Here is an 18,987-nt window from a genome sequence, read left to right on the forward strand (position 1 = left end):
ATGTTTAACCAAGTGACCCACCCAGGCACCCCTGATTTTATTCTTAAGTCTTATAAATATTTTGTAGTTTTGCAAATTAAAAGTTGATGTTTACACACATTTGTAGACAAATTGGATCACTCACAGTAACCTTTACCGCTCAGCGGATATAAATCACCCCTGTCCTTAGCAGTGTGGCTACCTGCAGCATTGGTCTTTAGCTCTGAATATTTGGAGGATGATTAAATAATGTAGGATAAATCTCACTGTGGCTCTCATACATGTGCTCACACATTCACTATTCTTTCTTGTTTTTTTTTAATTGAATAAATCACAATTTATTTGTCCATTCTACTTTTGATGTACATATTGGTATGTTGTTAATAAAGCAAGCTTCAGGCCACATCACCACTCAGTAACCAAGGGAAGGAAATGCCTGAAACAAAACCCTCCTAAATCTATTTCTACATTGGCTCCTCAGCTACCTTTTTGAGTGTGAAGGACTCAGAGGCTGTGCCTGCCCTACCTGGAGCAGTGCCATTCATGTAGCCTCAATGTTGGGCACACAGGCACCCTACCCGTCCCCAGTAGTTTAGGGGCCTCACTCGATTTGGGAAAGTGACCAGAGCTGAAGACAGAGAGGAAGGACAGATTAAAGATGCATCCAAGGAAGCATTTCCAAATGTAGGTGTCACTTGTCATGTCCTGTAGTTAGGAACAAGTCTCTTCAAGTCAGAGGATTCTCCAGCTTCAAGCAGCACCTTGGTCTCATGCACTAGAAGGATCTCCTATGGCACATACACACACAGGCTGATGCATGCGCACACACACAAAAGCATGCTTCTGCACTCTGGGACTTGGCAGGTCACTTTTACTTTTTTCAATACTCACAAATATTTTAAACTGAACACATTTGGAACTGGGAGAGATCTGTGGCCCAGCTCCATGGTTTCCACCCTGTCACCCACCTGCTGATATTCCTCACGACCCTCCAGATACCACAGACTAATGCTTATATGCATCAATCTACTGTATTAAATAATTTTTCATTTTTGTTGATGAAAAACCTACAGCTGCTCATCATAACTTCTGACTATAATCAGATAACATGTGGCTAAAAACTCAACCCGAAGCGAAGGAACCTTCTGTGTCAGGGTCAGCCGCCTCACTGCAGCAAATGCAGACTTCCCTGGCCCCATGTACATCATATAGGAGAGTAGGCACCCTCACTGCCTTTAATGGGACCTGGGCTTTCAGGGACCCTGGGCCAGGCCACTGGCCTCAAATAACTTCTCATTTCACAGACGAAGCACCCAAGTCCCTGCACTGGGACATCTCTGCCATTACAAGGTACAGGGTATGGGGCTCAACGTGAATATCTGGCTGATACTTAGAATTATAGTGTTTGCTTCCACCATCTCACTTTTAGATATTTTATTTATGTGAAGAGAAAGAGTGATTAGGGAAAGTCCACTTTTCTCCAATTTTGCTGTATTTTGTTGGCTTTTCAAGTGATTGCTTTTGGGCAGCTGGTAAGCACTTCTGTTAGCTGCCATAGGTCCTTGCCTCCATTTCTTTCTGCCTGGGGACTTTAAATCCTAACACATAGCCCCTCTCCACCCCTTCTTTCCACCAACAATCCTCAGAGCTTTCTTAACTCATACTTTTCAAAAACAAGAAAACATAAGCAACCCCATTTCAAAAAGCCACAGGAGCCACAGTCCAAGCAACCCAAGCTGGGTTGCTCCAGCCCAGGCTGTATGGCTCTCAGCAAGCTCCTCAACCTCCCTGTGCCTCAGTTTCTCATCCACAGAGTGGGGTAATAATGCTGACCTGGGGAGGCTGGGAAGGGCACTGGACATGTCAGGCACAGAAAGCACATAGGAGGCACCCAGTACCCGCAGGCTCATTGTGCATGCCTACATCATCTCCTTTATAAAATTCACCACCAACAAGACTCCTGACTTCCCACTGGCAGCCTGAGCACCCTGGGTTCTAAATTCTACCTTGAGAGCTTATAACTAAGTGTAGCATTGGCCTTGAGACTTCATTCATTAAACAAATTCGCCCATCGTTTATCTACTGAGCCTCAACTAAATGCGGAGCCTGAGGGAGAAGCACCAGGCTTCCTAGTCTCAGCCTCTGGGAGCCTGAGCTGTAATTTCTCCCCAGGCTGACTAAAGCCCCAAGTGAAGTGTGAATGACTAGTGTGAGTGACTAGCAGAAAGGTTCAGTCTCAGGTTAAGTGAGCACCCACCAAACAAGGGAGTCTGGGAATGTCCCAGTGCTTTTGCCTACACCCATCAGTTCCGAGGCAGGCAGCAAGCAGCTCGTCTCAATGTCTGAGATGATGTCTGGGTGGGCAGTCGGGGGCTCACCAAGCCCATCTCCACTGGGAGGAGGGAAGACGGTGGAAGGGCTGGGATGGAAGCGGGGCTGGCTGAGGTCATGAGAGGGCAGGGGCTGTGGGGGATGCTGTTTGCACTCCAGGCCCTGCAAGCAGAGGCTCCATGGACTGGCCATAACCTCTGCCCAGGAGGCCCACCCTTCTCCCGTTTCAAACCACCCCCTCCCATGTCCACTGCCTACTATCTCAGGACAGGGCCTCACCCAACAGTGACCACTAACACTGAAGAAATGGCGAAAGGAGGCACAACTCTAACAATGAAAGCCTGGCGATTCTGATGATAACTCAGGCACCTGAGATGCAGGGAGCAGAATTCAGCAAGGGTGTTTTGTCAAGTGCCACAGCATGTGCCAAGGGAGTTGGTGCCAGGGTGCTGGACAGAGTGGGGTGTGTGTGCACATGTGTGTGCAATGGACTGTGTATGATATGTGAATATGTGTGGTGTGGTGTGTGTGTGTGCACATGTGTGTGCGATAGTTTGTGATGTGTGAATATGTGTGGTGTGTATGTGCACATGTGTGCGATGAACTGTGTGTGTGAATATGTGTGGTGTGTGGTGTGTGTGTATACACACATGTGTGTGATTGTGTGTGGTGTGTGAATATGTGTGATGTGTATTTGTATGTGGTGTGTGTGTGTGTGTGGTGTATGTGGTGTGTATGCACACATGTGTGTGATAGTCTGTGTGTGATGTGTGAATACATGTGGTGTGTGGTGTGTATTTGTGTGTAGTGTGTATGGTGTGTATACATGTGTGTGGTGTGTGTATATGTGTATATATGTGTATGTGTGTGTGTGGTGTGTATACATGTGTGTGGTGTATGTGTGTGATATGCGGTATGTTTTTGTGTGTGTGGTGTATATATGTGTGTGTGTATGGTGCATGTGTGGTGTGTATATGTGTGTGGTGTGGGGGTGTGTGTGTGATATGTGGTGTGTATATGTGTTTATGTGTGTGTGGTATGGGTATATGTGATGTGGAGTGTGTGTGTGTGTGTGTGTGTGTGTGTGTATGTGTGATGATGTGATGTGTGTGTCTGCCCATGCCTGATGATTTCTGTGATGTCCAAGAGGACAGAAGAAAGGCACAGGTGGAACTGTGACATGTGGGTCCCCTAGTGTAGGCAATGACATTTGTCCTCTTGGCCACTCAAGAGACGGTGCAGCTATGGAAAGCCTGCATGCATCCACCAGCAAGCTGCTGGGGGTGACTTCCAGATCTACAAGAAGATTCCTATCTATGCTAAAAGACTGGGGAAACAAAACCTAGGATTAATCTATTTCAAGCTAGTTTTTCCTGACAAGAACTGCCCAAAACTCCACTCATAACTCGAAGTAGGTGACAGTTGGAAAGCCAGGGCATGTGGCAGCCACCATGCAACACTGTAAAACCCCATGCTTGCTGGTGCCATCTCTCAGTGACCCAGGGACACTGCATTGAGGACAAGGCCACAAGGCCACTTTGGGCACTGGCACCAGATGCCTTGTCAGAAGGGGTAGAGGTGAGGTCCATTCTGCCGGACCAGGTGGGTGCTGGTCTGGGCACTCAGCAGTCTCTGCAGAGGGTTTCCAAATGCAGTGGTGGGGGCCCTGCTGTCTTAGGGAAGAGGACCAAAGGCTCCCTGCAGGACAGTCACACCCATTCCTAGAGAAAGCACAGGCTCTGAATCAGGGACTGTGATCTGACACTTCTGAGCAGGGATGCCACCTCCCTGGGCATCAGCATCCTGGCAATGGAGGTCAGTGACCATGCCACTTCACAGATAAGAACACCTAGGACAAGGCCGGACACGAAGCAGTAAGCCCACAAACACCACTCAGTCATCAGCATCACCTTCCTGTTTCTCCCCCAAGATGGGCCCTGACCTCTAAAGATAGGCTGAGTGAAATCAGGGTTCTGGGTGAGGTTTGTTTTTGTCCTAAGTTGGTGGGCTTGGGTATACATACATGTAAGTTTTGGAATCTGGGCTGGATGACCACACCACACACTGGAGCACAGCATGTCTCCCAAATGTCAACAAGGAGGGAAGAATGAGCTCTCAGGATACCAGTGAAGTCTAGGGATCACCAAAGGTCTCCTCCTGCACTGCAGCTCTACCTGCTAGCTCTTAGCACATAGCAAACAGGCCAAGTGAGCAAGCCCACACAGGAGAAATCTGCAAAGTGATGAGCCTGGAGGGTAAGGGGAGAAGGTCTGACAACCCAGTCCAGACAACATCCGGTGCTACAGGTAAGAGGCAAGGGTTTGCCACATGCTACAAACACATGCAGACCATGTCCATGCCTCTGAATGTCATGCTGGGTTGAGGAAGACAGTGAATATTTAATCTGAACAGCCCTGGGTGCTAGAGTTCTACTTACTGCCAGAGTGACCACAGAGGCAATCTACCTGCAGCCATGACGAGTGCCGCTTTGGGGAGGGGGAGGACAATGAACTTCTCTTTTCTGGAGAATCTTCTCCCTGCTTCAGTGGGGAGCTGACCTGAGTTATCCCAGAAAGCAGAAATATCCAGTCCACTCACCAGGATAGGGCCAAGGTATGTCTCAATTGGGCCAAAAGCACATTTTCTAGTATGTCAAAGCCATTCCTAGCTAACAAGCTCTAGCTCTTTCTCTTGGTTCCTGGAATCTTGGTGGGCTTTTTACATGAGGCATTCTGATAGCAAATAAACTCTTAAAAAATATACCTATTCATGTATAAAAATTGAGTCTCTAACAAAATCATCTGGGTCTACTGATACCGACTGCTTACTCCATGGTTTGGGCACCAGATCACTGGAAAGCTTAGTGGGACACATAGGGATGATGTCAAGGGAGACAGGGAGCACTCACAGACTCAGGGGACAGCTGTGTTGAGGCAGATGGGGGATCACTAACAGACTCAGAGGATGCATGTCACAGACCATGTGAGGCTCCTAAATCCTCCTGACCAGGGCCTGACATGGCACAGCTGACAGCCCCTTCTAGCACAGTCTCCTCCCTGGGAAGCTTTCCAGGGAGAATGAACTAAGCCTATCAACCCACTTTGCTCAGGCAGTGAAAACCCTGAGCAAGGTCTCTACTTAGCTCCTCATGTAAAAAAAAAAAAAAAAAAAAAAAAAAAAAAAAAAAAAAAGAGAGAGAGAGAATGAATCTTTCCATGCTTCAGCACTTTAACCCACAAGAGGCTTTTTTTTTAAGTCTCCATATTCCAGCCATTTAATTACTCTTTACAAATCTCTGCAGTGATGAGACATGAATCAGCCTCGGATCCCAGGCTGCAAGGGAAGGACCTAGATAGGTTCACCCGTCTACAGAGAGTGGGGAGCCATAAGAGGCCACTGGGGCATCAAAGCAGGGTGTGATGACTGACCTCCGAGCTTCTGCAATCAGGCTGGGCTGACCCATGTGCTGTGAGGAGCTCCTGGTCCTCATTATAATGTCTATCTGGTGCTTCTGAATAATGGTCATCTGAGACACTGATCCCTCACATTTACAAAACCCATTAGGCAAGCAGTTTCCCTGTAAGTTTTCAAGCCTGAGATATCTAAATGCAGAATCTTAATGATGATGGTCTTCTTTAAGACTTTGTTTAAAAAAATACAACTGTAACCTCAGCAGGAAAGACCTTAGCACTGTGGCCTTTCCTCACCGAGGTCCAGAGGCTCCTTAGGCTTGTGCATTCTTGTTAGCCTGTCAGGGAGGATCCCTGGCTCACTTCCTCCTGCTCTTGCTGTGTTCTGCCCTGCTGGGGGACCTGGTTCTTATAGCCCTGTGGCCTTTTCTCCTGATCGAATAGAATAAAATGCTGCATACTCATTGAAGGATTTTTAATCCACGTCACTTGTCAGAATGTCTCTTGTGTCAGTACAGCCCGGAGAATATAACAAAGGAAGTGCAGACCCAGTGGCCCTTTGAGGCCTCGGTTTCTCCACTGTAAGTAAAGGGTTAGAGGATCTGGTCTTCAGGGTGCTCCCAGCTCCCAGACACTGTATGAGTCCATAAGCAAGGCCTGGGAATGCCTGCCATTTAACTGATTCTCAATGAGCCACACTTTAACTACATGTCCCACTTAAACAAGACTAGTAACTACTAAATGCACAAAATAACATGCACTTTTATAAAAAGGGGATTTCTTATCCTCTGCAGGCAGGGCTGTGATAGAATCACAGTAGTGTTTGGGAGATCTCAACATGTAAAGGGCAACAGTTTCTTTGCCCTCAAGGCAGCTAAAATCTAGGGAAGAAATGGGAGGGGAATACTTGAGAACTCTGAACAGTCTTGGAGTAAACAAGGTTTTTAAATAGATGTTACAAGGACATATATTTTCACTGGCAAGTGAACTTCCCAGTTAGTGTCACAGGTACTCAGGAAGAAATAGTTACAAATTAGTGTGTTGTCCAGACAGAGTTTACAGATGGAATTATTAGAGCTTGGAGTTCTGTTTTATTTCTTATCCCATAATACTCTCAAGGGAAATACACCTTAGTTCTGTCCAGAGTCCCTGTACCACCACACACTGAATCCAGCACTTGGGCAGAGTGCTATCTTGCTGGGCTCCTTCCCCCTTCTGTAGGATGGGGATCATCCACCCGCCTCCCATGGAGATGTCTAAAGATGCAACAGAGTGATGCTATAGAACCGTTCTGAAACATGGGGTAACTGTGTGAGGAGGACAGTCACTAATTCTCACCCTAGACAGGAAGCTCTCAACTCCTGGTCCTACATGAGGGTAGACAGATGGACCATGACCAGTGGCCTCACCCAGGGCTTCACTAGCATTTAACTTATTGCAGTCTTTGCTCTGCTCAGGAAGCTCAAAGAGAAACACACTGTGCATCTGTCACAGGCAGAGAAAACCAGAGGCCCCCAGCCACTCTCTGGGTGTTCCTTGAAAGCCAGGTGGGCTACCTCACAAGACATCTGTGCAGGGTCACTATGGGGTGGGGGCACAATCCCACAGGCCGCTTCCTGAATCCAAGCCCAGCCATACACTAATAGGTGTCATTCGTTGCCCAGGCCTGCTCTTGCACCCCTCCTATGCCTGCCACACTGAAGCTGGCCTGAGCTCCAGGTGGAGGACTGACTCCATCCAGTGATACATGTTTTTCCTGTTATAGTATCACCCACTCACAGTGGACTTCCCCCTTCCTCACAGAGGTTTCCAGCAGTATAGGTCTGTGTGATGTAGCGTGGATTTCAGTCAATGGGCGTAAAGCCAAATAACACAGACATGACTTCCTCAGGCTGAATGGAAAGAAACCCTCCATCTGTGGGGGATGCACACACATCCACACAGCCAGTCTGAGTGACCTGCATCTCTAAATAAAATAGGGAGGGAAGGAAGGAAGCACACGGATTTTGTCATGTGTGATGAGCAAAGGTATGTTACAAAGGGGCTTCCTGCCCACTCAGCAGGGTCCTAACTTGACTTGCTCAGCCGGGGTGGGGGTTCACCAGCGCATACACTGTCAAAGGCCAGATAAGACTTCTTGCAATTCCACGCACTTCTACCTGAATATCCCTCCCCTTTTGTAAGCATCTGCTGGTGTTGTCCTGCTTTCCAGCTGCTTACTGTGGCTAGGAGGCAGCAGGGATTATAGGTATGTGCCTTGGCCAAATGAAGACCCCTCCTGACTCATTTTACTGCGCTCTGCTTCCACTACAATGAAAACAAACGAAATGCCATCTTCACAACTGATGAGCACTCCTGCTTCCTGCTGTTCAGCAAAATGCTAGCATGCAGGCTTCCCTGAGCCCAGAAAGGGGACAATCACCTCTTCTCACCTCTTCATCAGTGCTTTGTTCTACATGGCAGGAAGAACCATCAGCAAGGGGTTCTGTCCCTCTATCTACAGCACTCCAAATGAAAGACTGCTCCCTGGGCTTGACTCCCAGATCTGTGTAACAGAGCAGAGAATGTCTGAAGGCCTGCATGGTGCAGTGCCCCACACTGTACAAGGCTACTGGGCACGTGTAAGCCATCCCAGGCCAAGTCCTATGCTGTTGCCCTCCTCCCTGTTCCCTACCCTATGGATGGCTGCGGGCAGCTTCTCCCATGTGCTTCCTTTGTCCCTAAATGACCCATCAGTTCTCCTATGGGTCAGAACTTTACGTGAAAGATGTCCTCGTACCCACTTCACAGATGAAAATACCAAGCTCTAAATGTTAAAAAAATTTTTTTTAAGGGGAGGGCACCTGGATGGCTCAGTCTGTCAAGCATCAGACTTCGGCTCAGGTCATGATTTCATGGTTTGTGAGTTTGAGCCCGGTTTGGGCTCTGTGCTGACAGCTCAGAGCCTGGAGCCTGCTTCAGATTCTGTGTCTCCCTCTCTCTCTACCCCTCCCCACTCACACTCTGTCTCCCTCTCTCTCTCAAAAATAAATAAACATTAAAAAAAAACACAAAAAAACCACCGAGCTCAACTGCAAGAGCACGGAGCTGAGGCTAAGCCCAGATACGCAGGTTCGGAGGCTGGCACTCTTCCACCACAGTCCCCTGAGCCAATGAAAGCTGGCACCATCTGCTCTGCCTGGGTTGCTCTCTGTTCCCAGAGGACATGGACCTGGAACCAGTGCCTCCTGGGGGCACCTGGGCCCAGGGCTCTGCCCTCAGAGGCAGAGCAATAATGACCCACACAAGGCTCCATGGGGCAGTGTGAAGAATGAAGGAACTTCCCTGAAAGTGCCTTCTGAACTTCATAGCATCAGACACATGTGAGTGGTGACAGCAGGATACCCACTCCTTCCCTCCCAGGAGCCCACAGAAGCTCTTCTGGTTCTGACTCCCCCAGAAAACACAGGGGAGTTTATCTTTCCAGCTTCCCAGAGAAGCACAAGGCTCTGTGCTGCCCACTCTCTCCTCAGAGCCTGTGCGAGGAGGATCAGAGCTGCCTGCGGCACTGGCCCCTCGGGTGGGTGTGCCTATTCCTGCACCCTTCCACTGTGACAGCCTGGCTGCGGCTGCCTCAGAGTTCTGTCTCATGACCTGCCATCCCGGGGTGTGTGGGATGGCTTACCCACCAGCTGCCCTGCCCATTACTAGATCCCACCTGGTCCCACAGCATACTGACCCTTCACCTGGGTCCCTCAATGGGGCCCACTCAGCCCCCTGACCAAGGTCACATACCCCCTCATTCTCCACACCTGGCATCCCAGCCAAGGGTCAGCAGAGACTGTGCACCAGCCCTGGAGTTCAGGCGACAGTTTGCATGGTTTTTCCACCAGGGACAAGGCTAAGTGACAGGGTTGTCAAGCCTAGTTAGTGCACTGCAAGTTTATAAATAACCACCAGGAAAGCCGCAGGAATGCATTTACTACCAAGATGTGCTAAGAATTTAGAAAATGAAAAGACTCTAAAGAACCCCTCTGCTTTAGGCTGAGGTCAACATTGCAAGCATCTCTCTACCAAAAAAACATTCAGGGTACCACTTGCGAAGGATCTCTCTGGCTGGGGTAGGTGCAGGAGAGAATATAAGCAGAGAAAGCTCTCAAGGCATCCAAGAACACAGGTGCCTCAGCCTGGGTCCCTGCTCCTCTTGGTATATCACATACAGGGCTCAGGCAGTGCCCACTGCCCTCCGTCCCTCAGCCTGACGCTGCCCAAATACTAGAAGCACACAGAGCCAGGCATGTAGCCCTAACACAGACATCAAGGGAGGCCCCATTTTCATACATAGCCCCTTTGACAGTCATCTATTTGAACCCTCCATGTAACAAAAGTGAAATGAACAAAATCAAAGAAAAAAATTCTTCTGTAGGCAGAAAGAGCAAGTATAGAAATCATTCTATTTTAATTTAGCTCATATTCTCCTCCCTGCCACTAACTTCTCCCACATAAAGTGCCTCTGAAACATGGTAACTCCAGGGCATTGTGAGAAAAAGTGCTCTGTGAACACTCTCTTAGGATATCGTAGCTTGGCCAATGTATCACTGTGTCATACTGCACAGGGGAATCATAACAGAGAACCCACAGGAACCCCAGCCTGCCTTCTTTGTGGGTTTTTAAGACTCCCCGCAACACAAACACAGCTCTGAGTGGTGGTCCCAGAGGGTGTCAGAGCCAGGCCTCTGTCTGCAGGCTCTGAACCAGCCACAACATTATCTCAGGGCCCAAGAGCCTCCTCTGTCAGACCCCAGAGGCTATAGAAGCACAAACACACTATTTGAGAATTGAGCCTTATGAATCCCCTGACCCAGCTTTTGTGATTTAGCTTGAACTGCATGGGTATGTCGCGTCTATCATTTACGATCTGACAGCAGGTGTGTATCAAAAATCTCATGATGAAGTCACATGAAAACCAGATCCCCTGCTAGCCCAAAGCTGTCTCTCCCTTCTGAAAGCTGCCTTTACCCGAAGGTGGATGCAGAGCCATCCTCCCCTGGCCACCCAGGTAGAAGGGCATGGTGAGCATGGGATGGACAGAATCAGGGAAAGCAGTGGCCTAAAAGACAGTCTCTCTGCAATTTGTTCTTAAAGGCAAAACCCCAACCACAGGATATGGTGGTTGAATAGCACAGCCAATTAGCTCTATGAGAGCAGCTCCCCACAGGCAGTCAGAGCTCAGAAGATGCCTTCACCAACCCCCAGCCCAGTCTAGGCCGCCAAGCCTGGTCATGTGCCTGCTCTGACCTGGGAGTACCCATACTAAGAGTAGCAAACAGCTTGCTGGTTTAAATCACTGTGTACAGTCTTGCATTTGGACAAACCAGGACCTTCTGACAGTCACAGCTCAGCCACCACAGCTTAGCCAGAGTAGGGCTCCCAGAGGCAGGAGGCAACCAGCTGCATCAGAACAGGATCACATGTGGTGGTCTGCTCCACATCCCAACACAGGAAACTAGGCTACAGGAATTGCCATGACTGCAGAGACAGCTAGTCACCTGTGCTGGACAGGACTACCAGTGAGGACTGGAGTCGTGACACCATGCCTGCGTCCCTCAGCAGCACACGGTTCTCGCCAGCTCATAGAGTCAGCCTGGCCTTGACAGCAGTGAGCTGAGGGCAGGAGGAAGCTTCCCCAATACCCAGAAGGAATAGAAAGCCTTCAGGCTCTCAGTTTCCAGAGACCCTCACTGAAACCTTGGTTCACTAGATTTAGCAGTCCTCTTGACTTGTCAGCTTCTTGCTCTTGAAAATTTGAGCACAATCTCCTCTGGTTGTCATACTGACCTGCCCAAATAATATCCCTTCAGTAAACATTCATTTCACCCCTGCAAAGGATGCCTGGAAGTCTTGGCACTATGTATTTGTTTCTAGGGGTCATTAAGGTAAATTTATCCTTATATAAGTATAGGTTGACGGCTAAAGTCTTACTAGCCAGCAGCTCCTTGGTGTTTCTAACAGTTGAGCCAAATCAGCACCAGGGTCTTTCCCTTTCCCTCAATCTGAAAGTCTTTATAAGAAGCCTGTTTCCAAAGGGCAAGCAGATTCCTGGGGTCCAGGGACAGCAAGGCTGCTTGAGCCACAAAAGAGAAAGTACTCACATGTATGTGTGTGTGCACAAGCATGGTGCCAACCAAAGGGGGAAAAGTCTCCCAAAATGGTTGGCACAAAAGCCAAGGTGATGGGCTTCACATTGGGCCTGGGGACAGCCCTGACCCTGGTTTCAGGATGCAGCATGCCGTTGTTTATGGGGACTCATCTGGGAAAAGGAGTTTCCAATACAATCTCCACCTGAACTTCGTCTCTGTTTCCTTTACATAAAACATATTCTTAGTCTGGGTTTCTGCACTTGGGTTACTTGCTTTTTTGGGAAACTGAGATAGGGGAAGCTCTAGCTGTGTAATTCAGGAAATGGATAACATGCCAGAAACTTTACAGAGTACACACCATGCATGGAGAACGAGAGAGAACTTTCTTTAGGAAGCTAGTGGCAGGCAGAACCATCCTGGCCCCAGACAACTCAAGGAAGAAAGTAACACTAGCTTTGCTCCCCTCAGGCCACCCCTCCCCGACTGCCCCCAGCAAACCACCTCCAGCCCAGACATAGGCTGGTCCTGCCCCCTCCCTGTGGGCACTGCACAGACACAGGGCAGCTGCCCTTACAGGGAGGCCTCAAGGCTGCTTCCTTTCTTTCTTCTTGTGAAGCCCACAGAGTTGAAAAGCAGACAGTTGATTTATTATTTCCTTGTCACATGATGGACTGAATGGCTTGATTTAGCCTCTCCAAAAAGGACTTATCTTTGTGCCCACGTGGCACAAAAAAAAAAAAAAAAAAAAAAAAACCAACTCCTGGCCCAATGGGCATTTTCCCAGGATGTGAACAGAGACTTTGGAGTGGACAAGAGGGATTCTGGTGGTGTTGAGGCTGCCACTAAGTGGATGGGCACATTCCGAGAGGACTCAGGTGCAGTGGAGGTCAAGCTGGGCAGTGTGAAGGGAAGAGGTAGTTTAAAGCCTTGCCACCGAGAAGAGCTGCTGGTTCCCTACAAGGCTCCATCCATCTCCCTTCATGAATACGCATAAAAATACGGTCAGTGGATGGCAGCTGGTCTCTGGGGCAATGGGACACAAGAGATGCCACTGTCTGTCTTCCGGCACCTAAGGTACCTTGAAATAAAATCCTCCTTTGCTGTTTTCTCTAGTGGTTCACTCATCAACAGCTTGAAGTTTTCCCTTTCACTGAATAAAGCTTAACTCCATCCAGAGAAAATGAGAAAAAGAAAAAACTATTTAGGAGATAAAATTTAGGCCGTCAAGACTAAGAAGAAAAGTAACAATAAAAACCAAGGCACAATCCTCTAAACAAATTCTCTGGAAGCTCTCAAAGTCCCAACACACCCAGATCCAAGGGGTCCCTGGGCTACCCACACCCAGGGACCTGGCAGCGCCTGCACCGTAAAGTATCTGCGCTTCAGATACTTTCCTGTTTCACTAAAGGAGCCCTTTCCTCCATGTTTAAATAAATCATGAGCCTGAATCACTTACGTTCCTTCCAGCGATGACAGTGCTTCGTCTGCATCCCTAATGAGATTAAAATCCCATTAAATTGGCACGTCAGAATGCCTTCGGAGCTCACCTCAGGACTCCTGCAGCAGCAGCGGCCGCCTGGATTCCTGGAATTATGCTGAGCCAGCACTGGTGGGGCAATGGGCTCCACGGAACTGGCAGTGTCTTCACAGTGTGGTGTCAACCTACTTTTTCTCTCATTCTCAGCTCAGGGAACATGCACTGAGGACGCGGGTGCTCTGCAAAGGCACTGAGGCCACAGCAGCACGGGCCACACCCTCAGTCTCTCCAGAGCAGCATTTATAGGCTTGTGAGAAAGCCGGTGTGAAAAAATATGCACTCACATTTGTGATCAGGAGAGAGAGGGTGGACAGAGAGTATGTGTGTTTGTGCACAAGCACACACAGCAAAGGGTAAAGGGTATATACCATTGGTTGCAGCAAGAAAATAAAGATGTTCTCTCCCTTCCTACCACTATGCCTCGATTCACTGGCCTGGAGCAGGGATAATTAAAAAGACAAGAAGAAAAACCAATTTAGTTGGCTTATTTCTCTGAAAACCTCTGCTATTAAAAGCAGAAGCAACAGGCAGCTTGCTCCATGTTATTATGTTCATTAAATCAGTAAGGCGCACCCCAGCTGGGATTCTGGACCCAGCCACAGACAGTACTTACTGAAAGCTACTATGAGGGCCTTCTACACTTCTGATCATTCCTTTGCTTAAAACAACTCAGAAAGTTCTCTCCAACAGTTTCTAAAAGTTGACCAAATTCTTAGGTACATCTCATTTGACATCTCATATTTATAGAGGTTATGGCATGTCTGATAAGAACTGTCGAGTTTATTTTGATAGGTATTTGCTAATTTTGTATCTTCTGTGGCTGATGATTTTCTAGTTAGTTGACTAGAAATTCTAAATGTGTTCACAGCCTCACAGATATTTATACTGACTACTAACATGAAAACAACCCGGAGATTCATTGCTAATGGCAAACTTGACAAAAATTAATATGCCCAATGCCCTCTGTTCTTAGAACAGCTTTACCCAAGTTTCATTCAATAAATGAGAAGCTGTCTACTGGGATCCTGGTATGGTGACCTCACTGAGAAACACCAAAATGGAATGAACACACCATTCTTGGCCTCAACTTGCTGCCTACATTTGATAAGGTAAGAGAAACCCCACACACGAAGAAAGAACTACATGTGTGCACACACACATAATGGCACAGGCACGCCGGCCTCTCCTTTAGCCTTGTGAGGACTGTGAGCTTGCACAACTCCTCATAAAGAACCCTCCTCTCCTGCTTAGGTCACAACTCTGACTCAGGGTCAAAAGTGCCATCTAAGCTCTGATGTAAATGATACTTACAGAGCCCCACACGGATGTTCAATATCCTTCCGGAGCACTTTTCTGGATTTTGAGACCAGAATGGGGTATGTGGTGAGTGCCGCCTGGCTGGGCCTGACCACGAGAATTATGACACAGAGAGAAAATACTGCCCTGGAGAGGCAGTGCCTCCCAAATCCCAGAGGAGACCCAATCCATTCGCTGAAGCTGAATGTCCCTGAACCCCTGCCATGTACCTGGCAAAGTCCTGGAAATCTAAGCTTCCATCATAGAAGAGGCTCCATCTCACAGGAGAAGCAGCACATAAATAGACAATCACACACTGGGGGGTGGGGGGAGGGGTGCTGCTGAGACAGGGAGAAGCAAATCCCAGAAGAAAAGAGACAAAGACAATGATTATTGACCTGGCCTTCTTCTCATGGGGTCAAGGAATAGGTCATGACTTCTCTACCTGTGCCCTTACCTATTAATCAGAGTTTAAGGTGCAGTCTTGCTAAAGCCTCATTCTAGATGGAAATGGGCACTGTCACTCATGGTGTCCAGAGATTGTTAACGCGGCTACACTGAGACACACATTTTGCTACCATCACAGCAAGTTTATTGCCGTGGTGACAGTGAGACCCATAACAGCATCTGCTGGGCTCAAGCCATGGAGGGGAAGCAACAAGACTTTTTAATATTAGAAACAAGGACTAACAATTCTAGATCAGTGCACAATCAGTGCACTTCTTACAATTTGACTTCTAGGGTCCTAACATAAAGAAACTAGATCCCAAAGATTAGAGATGGGGAATTTTTGAAGTATGCCCAATATTCAAGTGGAGATCAAAGAAGCCAAACTGAAGAGCTCTGGACTGACAGTGAACTACGGATGAACAAAAAAAGTTCCTTTTAAAAGGGCCGTATTGAAGATTATGATTCTGACTTTGAGGAACTATGGTGATTGGCTATAGAAGGAATCACACATAAAATTCCTTAAATAAAAATGTATTGGTTTAAAAAAAAAGATTCAGTCTTACTAAACACAGCTGTGCATTAGACCAATGCAGAGGCAAAGCTGAACAAGGCTGTGGCATTTACATACAACATGTTATTCACAGTTGCGAGTGCTTTACCCTATTCATTCATTTAACCCACCCAATGGCCCACTGAGGAAGGAACCACCCACACTGTACAGATGAGGAAAGTAAGGCACAGAGAGGGCAAGTAACTTCCCCTGGATTGTGCAGGTAGAACACTGCAGCACTGGCCCCTGGCTCTGTGCTCTATACCATTATGCTGCTATGTGTTAAAACTAGAAAACAAATCAACTGTCTCAGGTCAGAGATATGAGGTACTACAGTGAGGGTAGGGAAGGCTATAAAATGTAAGCAGAAGAAAAATTTTATTTCTTTCGTGTGTTCTGTAAAGTACCTTTGCTGGGAGGGTCAGGGAGGCAGTCATGCTGGCTTCCATTTGCCCAGGAGCATTCTTATGCAAGTCAGAAAAGGCATCCCTTTCTCAAGACAAATCTAGGATAACTGGAATGTGAACAGTTGCCCGCCCCCCCACTCCAAGTTGTGCAGTGCACAAGCTGCACAACATCATAGGGCAGATCTAGGAACTGTTAAGACAGAAATTAAACAATATAATAGTTTTAGAATGAAGAAAATGCATCATAAGAAAAAATGCTCATATACGTATTCCCTAGTCTCTACTTCCTGAATATTTCCTTAAATTATGTATTATATATCTTTATATGTCAACCTATATAGCAACATTTGCCTCTAAATAAAAGAGAAATCATGATCTCTATTTGATCTGGTGGTTTTATAACCACCTGTTCTATGTCCTATTTTCCAAACAGTCCTTTCCAAAATGACACATATACAACTAAGTTTTATCAAAACTCTAAGCACAGCCCCAAGTGCAATCTAAACCAAGAGACTACTAAATTAAGTGAGAAAAATCAGAATATGCTGCTTTAAAATCGTGGCTGTAACATGAAAACCATGAACGTAGGCAATGCGACTATGCTGCCTATGTGACAAAATGAACAGCACTGGGAACTGTCAGCGTTGGGCAACAAGGAAAGCCCTCACCAGCCCGTTTTGGAGCAACACACACCCTCCCGAGGCCAACTCCACACAACCAGTCCCGGGGCCCTGCTTCCTGAATATTTCCACCTCCAGCAGGAACGATTTGTGTTAGGGGGCAAAAAAAAAATAATCAAAGAAGGAAATTAAGCAAGTTAAGCACATTTAAAGGCTAGAGATGTGGGCATGAATCCAAACCAATGAATTTTACTTTCTGAAATTTGTGAAGAAGAGGGTGACCAACTAGCTTCCAACTTGCCTGGTATGTTCCCAGGGTTTAGCACCCATGTCCCAGGAAATTCCTCAGGTCCAGGCAAACTGGGACAGTGAGGCATCTCTAAAGAAGATAAAACTGAAGCCTTTCAAGAAGACAAAGCACTTGTGGGGATGAGGAAATCATTTCATTCGTAAACATCAAATTCAATAAATTTGGAGAGTTTGCACTTATCTACTCCTCTGAAAAAATAAACTCTGGTTCTGTTGGACCCTGTAAAAGTTCTAGATTAAGCCCAAACAGTCTTTTTTTTGTTATAATGGTGAAATATTTATCTTGTGTTTGGGGTATCTTGCGTTTGGGGAGTATTTTTGCTTTAAATAAGCAAAACATGGGGAAGAGAACTCAAAGTCTAGAATATTTTTTAAGTTTATTTATTTTTGAGAGAGAGATCAAGCGAGCAAGGGAGGGGCAGAGAAAGAGAAAGAGAATCTCGAGCAGGCTCTCCACTGATAGCCCCGAAATGGGGCTCAAGCCATGAGATCATGTGATCATGACCTAAGCCAAAATCAAGAGTCAGACACTTGACCGACTGAGCCACCCAGGAGCCCCTCAAAGTCTAAAATCTTAATATCCATCCTTTTATACATCAATGTATTTTTTTCAAAATATTTAGAAACTTTGTACTTTTCTGAGTATATCAAATTGTCTTAAAAGATAATTTTAGGAAGAAAACCAAGTTATGTAGAGTACAATATGTATATTACTAAATACACAAGGTTAATATAGAGAATCTAAAAAGAGAATTTCAAAAAGAGTTGCACTTATTTAAGTTTATTACAAGTAACTGATTTGAGTTTTTGTCCCACCTAACCAATACTAATTTCCCCTTGGGTCTTTAATATTCCTAAAAATCCTAAATCTCCATGTAGGCAGCTTTTTAAAATAGCTGATTACTAAGTTATAACAGATACAGAAGTTAAATTACTAAGTTTTAGGAGTTTGATTCTAGTTCCTCCTTTGAGATAAATAACTTTTCTGTATTTACTTCACACTGTAATGTTTTCCAAATTTAGCCCAGAAAACATGCCATTATTATTATTTTGTTGATCTTGTTTATTAAAAGAATTTCTATTGATCCAAAATTAGCACAGATAACTATCAAAGAATTAGTATCCAGACTATATAAAGAACTCCTACCAGCAATATAAAAGACCAACATCCTAAAGAAATACAGGAAGTAGGTACTATGGTGGGTTGTGTAATAATGTCCTCCAACAGGATTCATGTCTCCCTGGATCCAGGCCCTTGGAAAATTCTCTTCCAAACTGAACTTAGCCTTGGTGGCTTGCTTTGGCCAATGAGACAGCAACACTACAATGCAAGCAGATGTTTAAAAAGTGCACAATGGCATCTGCCCCCTCTTGCTGTTTATTAGAACCTATCATTCACCGCATGAAAAGCCCAACTCAGCCTTCTGCAGGATAAGAAACCACATGGAGAGTCCCCAGACATTCCTGCTATGCTGGTAATCTCAACCAACACACGGGATTGTTGGCTAAATGAAATGGATGTTATTTTAAGGTTCTACATTCTGGGGGTGTTTGTTATGCAGTAAATGCTAACTAATATGGGAAGACATATACAAAAGATGTTCATTCTCACTGATCATCAGGAAAATGCACACACTGAAATACCGTTTCATACCCACTAGACTGGCAAAAATTAGTAACCTGAGAATACCAAGTGTTGTTGAAAACATGGAACACCAGTAACTGTCACCTCTCGCTTCTGGGAACATAAACTGGCACAATCTTCTTGACAAAAAATTATTTGGTATTATCTATCATTGATAAAAATGCATGGACTCTATAGCCTAGCAATTCTGCTACTAGGGATATTTCTACAGAAATCCTTGCATGTGTGCATTAGGAGGTAAATATAAGTATGCTTATGTCAGTACTGGCCATAATGGCACCCAACAACTCAAATGCTATCAATGGTAGAATGGGTGCATGAATTGTATTCTTCA

The 18,987-nt window shown here is 46.3% G+C and overlaps 1 protein-coding gene and 1 non-coding gene across 4 annotated transcripts in view; one reads left to right on the plus strand and one right to left on the minus strand.

Annotated features, from left to right (window-relative positions):
* Positions 1-18,987, minus strand: part of SH3RF3 (SH3 domain containing ring finger 3) — a 371,367-nt gene that overhangs the window by 242,878 nt on the left and 109,502 nt on the right. The window lies entirely within an intron of this gene.
* LOC122216752 lies at positions 15,164-15,298 on the plus strand. The gene has a single exon (XR_006201095.1). It is a non-coding gene; the product is annotated as a small nucleolar RNA SNORA1 (small nucleolar RNA).

Source organism: Panthera leo, chromosome A3 (genome assembly GCF_018350215.1).
Source record: "Panthera leo isolate Ple1 chromosome A3, P.leo_Ple1_pat1.1, whole genome shotgun sequence".
Taxonomy (NCBI): Eukaryota; Metazoa; Chordata; class Mammalia; order Carnivora; family Felidae; genus Panthera; species Panthera leo.